Consider the following 17,392-nt stretch of genomic DNA (forward strand, 5'->3'; position numbering starts at 1 on the left):
CTAAAATCACTTTTTATGGTCAGATCAGGCAAATATTTTTTATATATATTTATTTTACTTCACTCTTGTCAACAATATAGCCGTTTTTTATAATATTCGCTTCTATACCTTCAATCAATTTTGTTCGCCTTTCGACGGCGCTACCCACTTCCCTGCACCATACATTAAAAACATATAATCGTGAGAATACACACTTATAAGAAAAACCTATTCAATTTTTAAGCAAGGGAATAAACAAAAAGAAAAAAGAAATAAAAGAAAAAATAAATCAATAAATGAAAAACGGTTAATAAACACAAACTCAAAAGACGAAGACAGAGCAAGACGAAGAACAGCACAACAACCACACGAGCGAAAACAAATTTTTGTAGTGCAAAACTGACCCTGAAAACGTAAAGACGGTGTTAGAATTTTTACGATTTTAGGCACATCTGCAAATTTCTGCAAAAAAAAATTACTCATTTATTACCTTAAAAGCCAGTCAAACACATTGGTATACAACTTAATTGTGGATTTTTGTGGCATCACTACTAAAACTTTAGCTAAACATAAAAAAGACGTTCAAAATATAGACAAAAAACATGTATTATTTCAAATTTATATAACAAGAACAGTTTAGCAAGCACGTTTTTTTATAATATCTCAAATTTTAGAAAATACCTTCAACTTCAAAATCCATTAAAAATGTTTTAAATTTGGACACGTAATAAATGAACTGACCTCTTCAAAGTTCGGTTTTGCTATGAAATGTTCGCGATGCGCGCAAGCTGCGCTGTGCAAATGAACACCTTCTTACAACTTTAATTCTATTTTTAAAAAGAACCGTTAGTTTTACAGAAAAATAAAGTTTGCCATCAAGAAGTTTGGACAATTTAGAAACGATTTGTTTACTTTTCGTACATTTTTGTTGTTATGACTTTTTTTATTTTTGGCCTATGGGCGCAACCACTGTGCAATGGAAATAATGTGGATGCTGAAAGGTTGGCATAATGGGATGAGATTTAACCCTTGAACTGGTGCATACTTTTTGGCGACTGCGGCAAATTCAACACGCATCGCAACTTTAATCTTATCTGCCGCCGCATTTGTCACAATTTTAGATAATTATTTCCGATTGCCGGACCCGGCCGGAAGTTGGGATTTCGGCCCCAGTTGACTAAGCAATTTGCCAGGCCCAATCGCATATACAATGCGCTACATCATATTTTTATATCTTTATGCTTCGTTTTCGGCCAATTCTATCTACACTTCGATTGTCATAATGAGCCAGCTGTTGATTGATTGCCAGTGGAAAATGATTGGGTTGGGTGTTTGGGTGGTTGATGTGGGTGGTTGGGTGGCTTTGAGCTTTCCGTGTGCCAGTGGCTCGTTAGTGGATGGCCCCACACTGTCGGTCGCAGTGTGAATTTGACAAATAATTACATAAGACAACCTGCTGTGCGAATTGTGCCCACAAACCAACTGCCCATCCTCCCGCACACTTCAATGGCCTCTGATGGATATTCTATCCCCCACCCGTCGAGGTTTTGTCTGTGACGCGACGAATCGCATAATTGACCCACATTTTGAACAAACGCTTTGGCCAGCAATCAAAACAGAGAACAGAAAACCGAAAACCGAAAAGCCAGAGAGGCCCATGAAGTCAATTTAATTAGCAGAAACATTTGGCTAGCGTCTAGAACTGCACCTCTAGAACTTGCACTTTTGGCGCTAGAATGCGTCGAAGAAGAAGCCGCTGAGTGAGGAAGCGTTGACAGGCGTGGAATTTGTGGTATGTTCGGATACAATTGCCCTACTACATTGTGTTGGGCGGACTTTGAATTGGAATCATAAAGTTGGGAAATAATTGGGGTGTAATTCCATCATTTGATCTAAAATAATGATTCTTTGTTTGGTAAATCTAGCGCAGTGTTTGTGACTCACGGTTTGTATTTACCTGTGCTGAATTATTGAAAACGTTTCGCATTGGAATTTACTTTGATGGCTATTACGTCTCTGGAAATGCTTAAAAAAATCTATCGTACAAGAATAATTAATTTCCACAGAACATCAAAACTTTAAAAATTCCAAAGAAATATTCGATTTTTCCAAACGCAAAATACATTTTTTTACCAATAAACAAAAGTAATCGAAACATCTCATGAGTAAAACGCATATAATGAAGTCATACTGAATGGCTCATGAATCCCCTTTAATTTCGAATCCCCAACCACTGCTAGAGTTTTCGAATGTGTGCAGGATTATTCCCTGATTATCCTCTCACCGGATCGAAGGGGAAAACAGCAAAATGGCCAAAACCGAGAAGAGGACAACTGCTGTGCGATGCAAATCCATTGACAAGTGTCGCATAATCACGCCCCATGCCAAATGTAAATGCAAATGGGGAAAATGCTAAATTTATGCACTGCATGCGTGAAATTAAAAGGTTCCCCGGCGGACTTACAGAACTTTTTGGGCCTGATTTCGGATTTCGAACCAGGTCCTCCTCCAATGGAGGCCAGAGCAATTTGCCCATGCGGTTAACAATTTGGCTAAATCAATTATACGCACGGCGAACAACGCGAATTCGAGTATTTTTTGTTTCGTAGGGATTTTCAGCTTAATTGAGAGATTTCCAGGGAATCAGCGGACGGACGGGAAAGCCGAAAAATTTAATACGAAAATTGCTGAAAGAATTCCTAGCTGGCCACAAATTTCGTACAAAATGCCAATAAAATACGCTCGAGCGCAAAAATTCCGTGCCACATAAGAAAAAGGTAAATTCAGGTGGGGTTCTTGGTGGGGCGAGTTAAAATATTTTACACTTCCGGAGAGGCAAAGAAAGATGTCGAGGGGGAGATGCTCCACCTGAACCTCGGATGCCAACAGGATATGACAAGCTCGGCCACCTTTCAGACACCTTTTCACCCGGCCCAGCCTCCCCTCCATTTTCTCAGCACATTTTCAGCAGCCACTTCCTGCCAGAAAACACATTGCAAATTATGATGCGAAAACGAGTCGCGAGCGGAGGATGGGCGGATGTGTTGAGTATTCCAAACTGCCGACTAAAAAAATTTCATTTGTGCGTTGATGTTGATATTTGTTTTGGCTATCCCTGGGAAAACATAAAGCAGGTCGGCGGGAAATATAGAACAACCCGATTTAAGTCAATTGGATAATATAAAAAGCACGCCTTGTGGAGAGAAAAATAAACTAACAAAAAACTAACTTCTAAAGTAAATAAATAATAAAATCAAATTAGAGAAACTATAGAACATTTTTAGGAATTTTCTAAGATATTTAAAATCTGCCTTTTTATGAAAAAGTTAATTCCGCATTAAGCCGTTGAACATTTAAATGGAACAATGCGCGGAACTTGCTGCGAACAAACAAAAGCTTGGGGACACAATTGATATGGATGGCCAACAGGCAGGACAGGGATTTCGATGGACATTGGCGAAAGCAGCGACGCCAGCTTGTGGCGTAGCCAATATCCGCTGCAAGGATAACGCACTCACACACGCAGCCGTGTGTGTATCTTCCTTGGACTTGTTATTGATAATCTTTGTCATGACTCGACGTGAGCATCGACAGCGGCTAACAAAAAAAAAGAGTAAAAAATGAAGCAGACTACATAAATTTAATATTTTCAAAAAGAGTTTTGAGAAAGACAAAAATGAGGAATTTTATTATTAAAAAAAAATATAAACAAATTTATTATAATTGTTGGCTGAAGCCAGTTTTATTTGTTTATTTGAATTGTTAAAATAAGTCTGATTGAATTGAATTTGAAGTTTACTGTAAGTTAGTTTAGGGCGAAGGCGGGAGCGCAATAAAGCTTTCGTTCGCTCTCTGCGAGTTCGCTCCGTCTTCGCCAACCTTCGGTAAGCTAGGCTTAAGAATAATGTGGAGAATAGATCATTGGTTGAAATTGAGTCTGATCGAGCGCACGCACTTCTTTTTCGTTTTCGTCGTTTTGCCAAAATAAATTTATTAATTAGCCACCCAACGTTTTCGGGATTAAATATTTAGAAAAACTATTCTAAATTTTCATGGCGCCCCGGGTGGACTAATTAATTAAATAAAAGGCAACAAATTTTTTAAAAGTGACAGTGACACAAATAACATAAAAGTGCAAGTGATTTGTTCTTGTGTTTTTTGATACAGAAAGTTGCACAGAAATCCAAACTGCGTGTGAAAAACAAAGTTGCCCGCGACGTGTGTTTTTAAAGAAAATATTAAGCTCCAGATATAAATTTAATCGTGCCGGTCGCGAAATTAAATACCTAATTCGACGTTTCTGCCACCGACGAGGGATGCCCTGCGATTGTTCGAGTTGCAAAAGGAAAGTGGCAGCTGGATTGAAAGATCCAAACGAAGAACCAAAGGTATTTGTGCAAAAAATTGAAAGCTGAGTTTGACAAAAAACTAGAAATATTCGTTAATTGTCTAGTGCTGAAAAATTGCACCTCGCTTTCAATTCTTGGCACATATGTACAAAATAGTAGAGCTAGATTGCATGCAAAATAAAATTTAAACAATTTTAATAATTTCAAAGAGTAGCAAATATTACAGCCATTATATATATATATAAATACCTAATATATTTTCAAGTGCTAAATTGATATATACTATTTGAACCAATTTGGATGCAACTTTTGTTAAATTGTGTTAAATTATTGCAATCACTGTCGCCCCCCTTGTTTTTAATTATCGTTAAAACCTCGCAAGTTAATAGTTGGGAAGTTAATCTGAGCCGTTATACACAAATAAATAAGCCCTTATATACAAGCAGCTGCAGCGGTAAACTTTTTTCGTTTTCGCTTTCGCTTGGTCGCCGCTAGCAGCGTTGTTGTTGTTGTTGGGTTCTTGTCATTTGGGCGCGCTACAGGTTAACGGACCGTCAAGTGACGCGCTACCCCGCATTCGGTTGGGTATATTGTTTTTCGCCGTCGTTTGCACCCACTATTAATTTTGATACTTCGTGCCTCGATATTCAATTTAAAAATTATTTTCGTTGTTTCTCGCCTCTAAATAATTATTTAATAATAATAATTATTTAATAATTTTTTTTTCGAACAAATTTAATAATTTATAAATTATTATTTTTTTTTGTGGTTTAATTCGAAAATTAATTTCATTTAAATTTTTCACACTTGGTCGTTTTATAATTTACTTAAATAAATTTGGTTTTTTGATAATTTAATTCAAAAATGAGCCAAGAAAAGCCCAAAAGTAACCTGCTTGAAGACTTGAAAGCCAAGTTACAAAATCGAGTAAAAAGCATTCGCCGATTAAGTGATCGACTCGATTCTGGCGCGATCGCGATTAAAGAAGAAGAATTAAAATGCAGATTAGATACGTTAAACGCTGCAATTAATAAGGCAAATCTATTGCAAGAAGAGATAGAAGATATAGATGATGGCGATGAATTTAGAGATGAGTTGGAGGAGCTATCAATTGTTACCAAGGCAAAATTAATGTCGCTTTTGTCGGCCTTGAAGACAGCAAGCGATCCAAAAATTTCCGGATCAGCTTCTGTAGCCCCAACTCGAGCTCGACTTCCGAATTTGACCTTGCCAAAGTTCAGCGGCAAATATTCGGAGTTTAAAAATTTCATCAGCCTTTTTGAAACTCTCGTTCATCAAGACGACAGCATTCCAGTTATCGAGAAATTTAACCACCTAATTTCGTGTCTCTCCGGTGAAGCCTTAGGGACTATTAAGGCTTATCAAGTCACCGCGAGCAATTATGAGAAGGCTATGGCCAGCCTTAAAAAAGTCTACGATAACGAATGCTTGATTTTTATGAATAATATCTCAACATTGTTCACTCTTCCAAAAATTACGCACCAATCAGCGTCTTCCTTAAGAAGCCTTATCGATACCGTTTCATCAATTTATGGATCGTTGTTATCGATAGGAGATGATACAAAAATATCCAATGCAATGTTGATTTATCTCGTCTTGAACAGAGTAGACCCAGTGACTAAACAAAAATGGGAAGAACAGCTCGATTATGAAACTTTGCCGCTTTGGTCCGATTGTGAGAAGATGTTGAATCGCCGATATCAGCATTTATCTGCTGAGGAAACATCAAAACCAAAGCAAGATAAATTAATTCCGAGCAAACATAATCGAAGCTCGTTTTCGTGTTCTTCGACCAACACTAAGTCCGTGCAAAGTTGTAGCTATTGCAATGCTGGAGACCATGTCCTAGCGAACTGCAGTCCGTTTGGTCGGCTGTCAGTAATGCAAAGGTTCGATTTTGTTAAATCTGCGTCTTTGTGCATCAATTGTCTGCGAAAGGGTCATACGGTTTCCAAATGCAAGGGAAGTAAATGTCGAGTTTGTGGTCGCTCGCATCACGTTTTACTACACAGATATACCGTATCCGAGAATAGCTTAGCGTTGCCACCACCCCAAGAGAGTCTGTCTCCCTCTAAAAGTCAGGATCAGCCTTCCACGTCACATGTTATGCATGCGACATCGTTGGACAGGGTGATTTTGGCCACGTCGATCGTAAGTGTCCGCACGAAAAGCGGTGAATACATTTTGGCTCGAGCCCTTCTTGACTCTGGGTCTCAAGCCAATTTCGTTACAGAAGACCTTGCTCGCCGCTTACAGATCCGTAAAGAGGAATCGTGTATCAACTTACTTGGTATTGGCGAATCCAATTCTCAAGTTAAGAAAAAGGTACACACAGTGGTGAAGTCGCGAATAAATGGTAGTGAATTTTCGTTCGATTTCTGGATTTTGAAATCGATATCCGGATATCATCCGGACCAGTCTGTGAATATCAGTGACTGGAAAATTCCTAAGAACGTACCATTAGCAGACCCCTATTTCTACAAGCCACAAAGAATAGATATGTTGATAGGAGCAGAATCATTTTTCGAGCTTTTAGCTGTTGGTCAAATTAAGCAAGGTCCTGACTATCCAACTCTTCAAAAGACCCTACTTGGATGGGTTGTTTCAGGCAGATACAAGGCGTCTGCCCCAAGAGATGTTGTGAATAGTTTCAGTTGTAGTGAAGAGCTATTAGTATCGATTGATAGCACACTACAAAAGTTTTGGTCACTGGAAGAAATGCCATCTATAAAGAAAATTCTATCACCTGAGCATAAGTTGTGTGAAGAACACTATAGAAAGACCACTCAGATTCTGCCATCAGGTCGGTTTGAAGTTAGATTGCCGTTTAAATCTGATCCCACTGGATTGGGCAACTCATTCGAGGTTGCAAAAAGGAGATTTCTGTCGCTCGAAAGAAGGTTGTCGCGAGATCCTGAATTAAAGAAAATGTATCTCGAATTCATGGAAGAATACCTCGCGTTAGGTCATATGTCTCCTACAGACAATAGAGTTCCTTTGACTCCACATTATGTTATTCCGCATCAGTGTGTCCTTAGGCCCCAGAGTACGTCTACTAAGTTGCGTGTCGTGTTTGACGCCTCTTGCAAAACGTCATCTCAGGTGTCCCTAAATGATATCTTGATGGTAGGCCCAACTATCCAAGATGAGTTATACTCCACACTGCTCCGCTTCCGGCTGCACAGGTTTGCTCTGACAGCCGATGTTAAAAAAATGTATCGTCAAGTAATGGTAAATGAAGCGGATAGGCCATTTCAACTCATAGTGTGGAGAAGAGACCCCTCAGAATCCTTGAGATTATACCAGCTCAACACCGTAACATATGGAACTGGTCCAGCTCCATATCTAGCGATTCGGTGTTTAAAAAGGTTGAGTGAATCTGCCAAACTTTCATTCCCTAGAGCTGCTGAAGTGATTGGATCCGACTTTTACGTCGATGATATGCTAACTGGTGCTGCATGCGTCGAGGAGCTCAGATCTATTAGGTCTGAAGTGTCTCAGGTTCTTCAAACCGCCGGGTTTGAATTGACAAAGTGGTTTTCGAACTCACCTGAGGTCACCGCATCTGAGAGCACAGTTAAATCCATACCGATCTCGGATTCAGAGTCGACGAAGGCGTTAGGCATATCGTGGTTGCCTAACGAAGATTCTTTCAAGTTTGAAATTGACAATTCCGTCATGGGTCTCAGAGCGACAAAGCGGAACATACTATCGGTGACATCGAAGCTGTTCGACCCCCTCGGCTTGCTTAGTCCTATCGTAATCAGAGGAAAAATCCTATTGCAGGAACTCTGGCTGAACAAGTTGGATTGGGATGAGTCGATTCCTGTGCATTTGGAAACTGCGTGGAATAAGTTGAAAAATACATTGTCTCGTTTGGAAGAGATAACAATTCCGCGGTATGTGCACACCGATCCGATGTCACCGGTTCAATTGCATGCCTTTGCCGACGCATCCATGAGAGCTTATGGAGCTTGCGTCTATATTCGTAGCAAAACTGCAGAAGGTATTAAACTGTCATTACTGACGTCAAAATCTAAAGTAGCGCCGCTCAAGACTAAAACGCTCCCAAGGCTTGAGTTATGTGCCGCTCACCTTCTCGCAGATCTCTGTCAAAGAATCAAACCCCTATTAAAGGTCCCTATCGAACGGATAGTATATTGGTCAGACTCGGAAGTTACGTTGCATTGGATTCGATCCCATCCGTCTTCTTTGTCGATATTCGTCTCGAATAGGGTAGCGGAGATTCAGGAGTGGTCAGGAGAAGCTACGTGGCGGCATGTCCCAACTAACCAGAACCCAGCAGATATTGTATCAAGAGGTTGTGACATAGAGGAAATTAGCGATTCAATCTGGTTTACTGGACCATCCTTTTTGAAGAATGGAGAAGAGACCTGGCCCAAAAATTCACATTTCGTTCTTGATGAAAGGGTCCTAATTGAAGAATCAAGGAAGACTGTGGTAACGATGGCCGCCACGGTACGGAAGTCGGAACTGGTGGATGTCATCGAGGGATTTTCGTCACACCTCAAGCTGCTTAGAGTGTTCGGTTACATGTTCCGCTTTATAAGGAAATGCAGAGACAAGAGTATAGTTTTTGAAAAAACTCTGTCTCCGAATGAGTACAACGAAGCCTTCTTAAAAATTGTCGAGACCATCCAGAAACACGAGTATCACGAAGTTCTTGAAAAAGTTCGGAAGAACTCCAGAGTTGGCCCAAGTCTTCAACGATTGAACCCATTCATTCATGAAGACTCAGGCACTTGGTGTAATTTTTCGTTGTTGCGAGTTGGGGGGCGATTAGCAAATGCTCCTATAACGTACGATGCCAAGTTTCCCCTGCTGTTGACAAAATGCTCCCAATTTGTGCAGAGCTATGTCCGGCATTTGCATCTAACCAATTTTCATGTCGGGCCACGAGCACTTGTGAGTCTCCTTCGACAGCGTATTTGGATCGTAAACGCTCAGGAGGTCTGCAGTCAAATAGTTCGATCCTGTATTCGCTGCTTTAAATGCAAGCCTCGACTAATGACGCAAATTATGGGAAATTTACCCGCAGATCGTCTCCGTGCTCTCCGCCCATTTAGTATCTGTGGCGTTGATTTTTGTGGCCCCGTCTATACGACATTGAAAATTCGTGGAAGGCCTCCTTATAAGTCCTACATAGCGCTTTTTGTTTGTTTTGCGTCCAAAGCGGTTCATCTAGAAATTGTTTCAGATTTAACCACTAACTCCTTTTTATTGGCTTTCCAAAGGTTCGTTGGGCGCCGAGGATGCCCTCGCACAGTCCACTGCGACAACGCGACGAACTTCGTCGGAGCCAGTCGCCACTTCCAGGGCCTTCGGAAGCGCATCGAGGAGGAAGCAGACGCCATACGCGAATTCGCGTCAAGAAGCGGATGCGAGTTTGCATTCACACCGCCTCGGGCTCCGCACATGGGCGGGCTTTGGGAGGCAGGTGTGAAAACTGCAAAGCACCTACTCCTACGAGCGGTGGGCAGCGCGCTCCTAACCGCAGAAGAGCTGGAGACGGTGCTCGTCGGGATCGAGGCGGCGATGAACTCCCGGCCGCTAGGCGCGTTAAGCAACGACCCCAGCGACGGAGAAGCTTTAACGCCCGGGCACCTGCTGACAGGCGGGCCACTATTCCCCATCCCAGCACTCCGGACCCCGGACCAGGCGGGTCTCAGTTGCTTGCGGCGATGGCAACTTGCCTCGTCAGCCAGGCGAATGTTTTGGCGGCGATGGTCCCTGGAGTATGTGCTGGGCCTTCAAGTTCGGGGCAAATGGCACCAGGAGCAGCCCAACATCCAGGAAGGACAGCTGGTCGTCGTCGCCGAGGACAACCTGCCGCCTCAACAGTGGTTGATTGGGAGGATCGTCGCCACGCACGCAGGAGAGGACGGCATGGTCAGGGTCGTCGATGTGAGGACCAGCGGAGGAGGAATGTTTAGGCGGGCCATCCACAAATTAGCGCCGCTTCCAGTTTGTTGAAGCCGGATGGGCCTTCAACGGGGCCGGTGTTGGCTGAAGCCAGTTTTATTTGTTTATTTGAATTGTTAAAATAAGTCTGATTGAATTGAATTTGAAGTTTACTGTAAGTTAGTTTAGGGCGAAGGCGGGAGCGCAATAAAGCTTTCGTTCGCTCTCTGCGAGTTCGCTCCGTCTTCGCCAACCTTCGGTAAGCTAGGCTTAAGAATAATGTGGAGAATAGATCATTGGTTGAAATTGAGTCTGATCGAGCGCACGCACTTCTTTTTCGTTTTCGTCGTTTTGCCAAAATAAATTTATTAATTAGCCACCCAACGTTTTCGGGATTAAATATTTAGAAAAACTATTCTAAATTTTCAATAATGTTTAACGGAAAATACTTCATGGAGTACACACCATTTATTTGTTTAATTTTGTGGAAATTTTATTGCGATGACAACATATTAAATTATTATCTTAAATTTATTGGATTGTCTGTAAAAAAGCGATCAACAGAGCATCCAACTATTGGTTAGCCACCTAATATTTATTAGCTAATATTTAAAAACAAGAAGAATATATTCCAAGCTCTGGACATTTTCTTCCTGTGTAAAGGAAGGACCAGGATAACTGGCCGCAGGAGCTGGCCGGCGGAGTAATGAACTGCCGGAGGACCAGACAGGCGACGGGCCTTGTTTGTCCCGCCGATCGATGCAGCTGGAGTCGATGCGAGTCGAGTCGAGTCGAGTCGAGTGTATTAAAAACAAAGTCACACTGTGTGTCCTGCATCCTTGTACGCTGCCAAAGTCAATGAACAGCGACGTGCGACATGGACCGGCTGGCAGGATGCGAAGCGTGTGCGAAAGTTTTCCACAATTAGGATGCCACAGCGCGCCGCTCCGTCGTCCCCTTTGCAATAAAAAAGTTTAAAGTTGCGTTTAAATATGCATTTCATAATTCATGGACGGCAGCAAGGGGAGCTTTGATTTTCCAGTCAACGCCGACAGCAACACGTTTCCGCCATTTTGTTGGCTGGCTGGCAACTTGTTGCGTTTTCTGCATTTTAATGGTGAGGAAAGTTGTGGAAAGGGGAGGGGAAGGGGGAGGGGAAAAGGGAAATGATGACATCCCGAACACGTTGAAATTTCCGCCAGACAACGAACGACGCCAGAAGCTGAAAACTTGCCAGTCTGACATTCAAACATTCAATCGCCCAACTGTGTGTGTCAGATTGCAGGTGTGCCTTCTGCAATCGAGTGCGATTCTATACGAGGCTTTTCATATTCATTTAAATGCGATTACATGTTCGGCTGACAGTTTTCAGTTAATAATGAACAACAAAAACATAGGCCAAAATCCCGCAACGGGTGCCACTTAGACGCGCCACAGGTAGCACTAGAATCTTTCGCTATTTTCTTGCGTCTTCACTCTATTTTTGAGCACCTTCCTCGGTAACACAGTTCAAAGATTTTACTCGTTCCCTATTTATGTTTAGCTTTTCAAAAATATATAAACAAGACACACACCGTCATAGTTTGCCTTGTATTTACATTCTCATAAAATAAATGTTGGGTAAATAGAAATTATTCTCGAGGCGATCGAATCAAATGAACTTACTTTTTAATATAATTTTCTCACTATAATTGCATCTAGAGCAGACAAAAATTATTTGCCATCGGCGAAGATTGACATTAATTGTTTAAATTAAAGCGGATACGTCTGGCTGGCCAATAGAATACTTTTAAATTGGATACCGACATGGGTGAATTCCATTGAAGAATTTACGCATCCCTTCTCTGGGATTGAAAATTGGGGTTTGATTAGTATAAAAATTGGAAAATTAACTTGAAGGGTTTAAATAATGACAGGAACTTGAATAATTTATTGGAGAGGAAATAGGCACCTGACGCATTGCACGATTTAGTAACTTAATTATAAACATTGTAAAAAAACAACGTAGACTTAGGCGGAAAATAAGATAAAGGACTGAGTAGTTTATAGTTGAATTTTCGAAATCTTGTTAACTGGAAAATTGTAAGCAAGCTCTTCAAATTGCTAAGTTCAATTAAATTCTTTTTGTTTTCCATTCTTGTTTTGAATAAACAAATTTTAAAATATTAATTGAGCACACGTGCAGTTTATTATTATTTATTCTAAATATTAGTACACTTAGACACATTTTAAATAGCAACAAAACATCCACCCACTCATATATTTGTCACCCTCCTTCAGCTAAGTGTTTAAATTATTCAAAAATTTTTCGCCCCCGAAAAGCTTTGACGTAAATTTGGGGTTTCCCCCGCTCTTTCCCGTAACTGATGTCTCCAAGGACACTTTATCATGACTCGCGAGGCTCAAGCAATTGTTGCAAATGGAGCTCAGCGGCTAAGTGGTTTTATTTTAAATCTTTCACGTTCAGGACAGAGTCACAAAAAAAATTGAAGCGTGAAAATCTGCAGCCTTATGACAACAAGTTGCTTTCAAAAACTCAACAGTCGCGACAAGTTGTAAGCGGAATAATTTGGTTTTTCTGTTTTTCAGCTTTCAGCTTTACTTCTTCTCTTTTTCTTCTGTAGCTCAATTGTTTGGTAAATGTCAGTCTTCATTTGTCAGCTACATCCCAAGTTGGCTTAAGTGGCTTCGTTTTCGGGCGGAGGATACAGATATAGCGGATATAAAGCGATGTGCATCTTGAGTATTGTTTTGACTAAGCTTTAAAGGTTCTCCTCCATTTAAAATTACAATTGAAATTGAAAGACTTCCAGCGAAACACTCAAAGTCGATTACTCTTGGGCGCAGCTAATACGAATCCAATAAATATTTAGTAAGGCTTTTCAAGGACTAATTCTGATTAATTTATCAATCGATTTGACGACGAGCCTTGACACGAAACGTCGGGATTTATGGCCCAACATTACGAGCTGCCTTGCTAATTATTTCGCTGTGTTTCGCCTTGGCTTTCACCCACTCGACAACTCCCTGTCCCTTTGTTTCTTGGCAGTGACTCAAACTGGAATCAATAAAATCCCGTGGCATGAACCCAAACACGTAAACCCCAAAAACAAAAGCCTGCAAATGTGCATGGCATCGGCAAAAAGGCCAGAACAACAAAAGCCAAAAGCGAATGAAAGTGAATTTCACGCCATTGGCTAAAATGATTTTCCGGCAGGAAGGCATCAATCAGATCGGAAAATACTTCGTTCTGCTCACTTATTTATGCGTCCCTGGCGTATGCGTAATATTTCAGCGGTTTATTACAGGCTCGCTGAACTTGCAGAGCTGTATAGTTTGTTTCTCTGAGCCCTTTCAATATGAATATTTAAGTGGTTAAACTTATTGAATACATTACAATTTTATCAGATATATTTATAGTTGTTTGCAATAGTTTAATAGCTAAACTTCAAACACGTTCAATTAAAGTTGCTTTTTACATCCAATTTAAGTAAAATGTCAATCGGAAAGCATTAAAGTAATTTAAAACAAATTTTAAATAAGGTAAATTTTTTTTCCCCCCCTTCTCGTTTTAGATAAATAAACGCAGACATCTGTCCCACAAAGAAATGCTAATCAAGTGGGAAGCCGCAGCAGTGAAATTATCGACCGATTTCGGATTTTCTCGTTTCGATGTTCGGTGTTTGGTGTTCGGTGTTCGTGCTCCCTAAGCTCTAATTGAACTCTTTTGCTCTGAGCCCGCTTCCTCGTTGCCGTCAAATGGAGCATGTAAATGCAACTGACTGCATCCACCACCCCCTGCAACCCACTCCACTCGAATCGCCGCCCAGGCAGGCGACCTTGTGATTAAGTGGGAGGGGGCCATCCTGTTTAACTCAAACCGCAATGGGCCATTTGCTGTTACATTAACCCACTATGCACAGCTCATAAATTAGAAGGCATCTCAACACCTGCGAATTGCAGTTGCAGTTGCAGATGCACCAACGCCTTCGGGCAGCTGGCTTTAATATGCTCGGAATTTACCCCGACCCCCCCATAAACACTGATTCCCAATTTGACTGCAGAAAGCGTTAAATAGTTTTGTGGTTTTTGGCTGTTTAGATGAAAAGTTAATACGACTGCGGCCTTTGATGCGTCAGCTGCCCGAAATTCGCAGGTGACCTCTACACTGTAAACTAAGCATAGATTCTATAGTTTATATTCCAGTTTGTATTACTGTTTCAATAAAAAGAATTCCAATTTTGTTGCGTAATTTTATCCCTGAAGACCGAAAATATATATTTACCTGGGAAAACTATTATATAAATATCAGTACTTTAAATATTTACATGCAGTTTTTGTGTACAAGTTCCGAGAACCATGACGCAGTTTGGAAAACTTCAACCTAGGTGACGACGACGAAGTTGTTGAAATTTTTATATTATTATCACAATTCTGGCGGGGCAAGGTCGATGAAATCCAACCTAAGTAAAACTACTCGCATAAATTAGACGCACAAAAATAAACACGATCGAGATGAATAAGTTTCTTGGAGCTATGCACATGTGACTTGTTAGGCAATCGAAAGTTTGAGCAATTAAAATGCTATAAAGTTTTTCACACGCCAATCGCCGGAACATAAACTAAGCGCATACTCGAAAGATTATCCATGGAAGCTATAAACTTGAAGCCTGCAGATCACCAAGGACAATCCCCCATTACTTGTTATATTATATATATGGAAATGCCATAAAACCATTGCCTACTGTGAGGCGTTCAATGGGTGGTAATTCGATTTTAATAAATTGAACAGCAGCAGGCGGTATTTTATGGACAGAGGAGGAAGGACACCATGGGAACCCCCATATCATGAAACTATTCAACGCGGCACGGCAATAACCGAAAATCTAATAGCAATAAATGTGTGGATTTCTAGCCAAAATCGGGCCGTAAAAACTTCCGCCCCGTCCAAAAAATTTACCACCGTGTGTTTAACAACATGTTAACATGTTGACTATTGCAATGAGCTTTTCGTATGCGGGCGTGCCCGTAAATCAGGCAAACGACTGTGAGCCGCAAGCCAAACATTAACCCCGGAAAAGCCCCAAACCATTTCCCGCAGGAATGGGCCCTTTTGCGGTTTGTCGGCCCATAATATGATTTAACTTGCGGTTAAATTCACGTTTGCATTTGGTTTGATTACCGAAACTGATTTTTGGTTTAGTTTGTGCCTTTTTCTGGATGAGGTTTATTGCAGAAGGCTCTTGTTTATGTATATTATTATAAATATCTATTAATACCAGATATTTAAAATAATATGCTGCAGAATAAATTTTAAAATATAAAATAATTCTTCCACAATTTATTTATTATATTAGTTAGGCATTCGGTTCAAAGTTGGAATATTTTTAAAGACCTAACAAATACATTGTTCTCAGCACAAACCTATTCCATCCTCTATTTTTTTCCTACTCAGCTCATTTATCTCTCCACTCGGCCAGTCTGTCTAGTTATTATGCTGTTATTTATACTTCAGCGCGAAATTCTCGGTGCCCCCGAATGTTGCACAATTTTCGTTTCTTTTTGTTTGCTTTTTTGTCATCAAACATGTTGCGTGTCTTGCCGCCGTGTGCAATTTAAGCGATGACTGGGGCCAAGGGGGTGCAGAAATTTGGGGAGGGCTGAAAACTTTTGCCACGTAAATGATTTGTTTTGTCAATTATTTTGTTAGCCAACATGCAACAACGGCAAGTCCCAGCTGATAACATCAAAACAAAGGATCGCCCCCAAGGAATAACTTTTCGTTCGGCGATTTAATTGAGAGGCGTGGCCGAACAAATTGCATCAAGATAAACAAACAAATCCGAAAGCGGATGGAAACGGAGAGGAAATGGAGTTGACGAGCCCCAGATTGAATGTCTGATATAGTCGGATTTTTCAGAGATTTTATTAAGTACCGGGGATCGCTTCGGTTCGGCTGAGATTGTCTGCGGCATCTGTTTAAACGAGTGAGTCCACTTGCATAAATATTTATCGCACTCGCAGCCAGCTGATTATTTATCGTCTGACGCAAGATTAAAAAATAATGAAACACATGTGCACTCGACTCCCTCGATTTTCAAATTAAAATTAATGCACATTTGCTATTCGAGCGGCTAAAAAAATAATAGGAAAACAGAGTTTTATGGGCGGAGAAACAGAAAAATCCGTAGCTGAACAGGCAATTGAGTGATGGATGGATTGGCAATGGCCCCACTACCATTCAGCATTTTCTTCTTCTGTTTTTTTTTTTTTTTTTGTTTTTTGTTGGTTGGTTTTGCTGTGCCATGTCTTAATTAACATGCGCGACATTCTGTTATTTTTTGTGACATATTTTTAGGGTCTGACGTTAGAGTACTAGATATTCGGGGAAATTACCTTGGAGCAGCTGGAATTCAAGCACTGAAAAACTCACACTCACTATGGCACTAATAATCTATTTCTTTTGTTTAATTCATTATCTAATGATGCGCCTGGCCAGAGAAAGAAATTTCCCAATTCATCGCACTAAATTTGTGGCACTAATTGCACTTAGCCGCAATCGCGATAACTCAAAATAACACACGCGGCACTCGAGATTCCAAATATTCAGAAGCAAGTATTCAAAAACACACAGAGAGATCTCTCGAATTTCTTTATTTGTTTTTCTTTACGGACTGAAGACCGTTTTCTGACCGTTTCAGCGTGCGGGCCGTTGCCAACTGAATCGGTGGATGGGAATCGGGAAATAAAGCCAGTCCCGAATCGCATTCGAAGGCTCGTGTATCTTTCGTATTTTCCGCTCGTTTTAACTCGGCTATCTGATATCGCTTCGTGTGGAAAAGCCGGCAAAACAAAATGTAAATAACAATGGGGTGGGGGTTCGATGAGAGGAGGGGTGCGAGGTTGGGAAACCGGCTTTTGGTCTCAGTGTTGAGCTTTGCAGATTTTACGCCTTACGACCAAACGTCAGACGAGTGGAAACCCCTCGTCCCCACCCAGAAAACACCACCCACCAGCCCCACCCCTCTATTTGCTTTGCGGCTTTTCGGGGTTGTTAGAGAGTGTGTGTCTGCGTGTGCGAGCGTTTGTTTGTCGATACTTCGGCTTGGCCTGCAATTGGC

At 41.0% G+C, this 17,392-nt stretch overlaps 1 protein-coding gene and 1 long non-coding RNA gene across 3 annotated transcripts in view; one reads left to right on the forward strand and one right to left on the reverse strand.

The window, feature by feature from the left end:
* Positions 1–16,978, reverse strand: part of LOC108086985 (probable serine/threonine-protein kinase yakA) — a 39,755-nt gene extending 22,777 nt beyond the window's left edge. For both annotated transcript variants that reach the window (XM_043209184.1, XM_043209182.1), the window contains exon 1: positions 16,668–16,978. The gene's annotated coding sequence lies outside the window, so the exon portion shown is untranslated. The remainder of the gene's footprint in view (positions 1–16,667) is intronic.
* Positions 12,475–13,157, forward strand: LOC108100295. The gene is made up of 2 exons (XR_001771983.2): positions 12,475–12,826; positions 12,896–13,157. It is a non-coding gene; the product is annotated as an uncharacterized LOC108100295 (long non-coding RNA).
* Positions 16,979–17,392: the final 414 nt, after the last annotated feature.

The sequence above is a fragment of the Drosophila ficusphila genome, unplaced genomic scaffold, assembly GCF_018152265.1.
Source record: "Drosophila ficusphila isolate 14025-0441.05 unplaced genomic scaffold, ASM1815226v1 contig_106, whole genome shotgun sequence".
Taxonomy (NCBI): Eukaryota; Metazoa; Arthropoda; class Insecta; order Diptera; family Drosophilidae; genus Drosophila; species Drosophila ficusphila.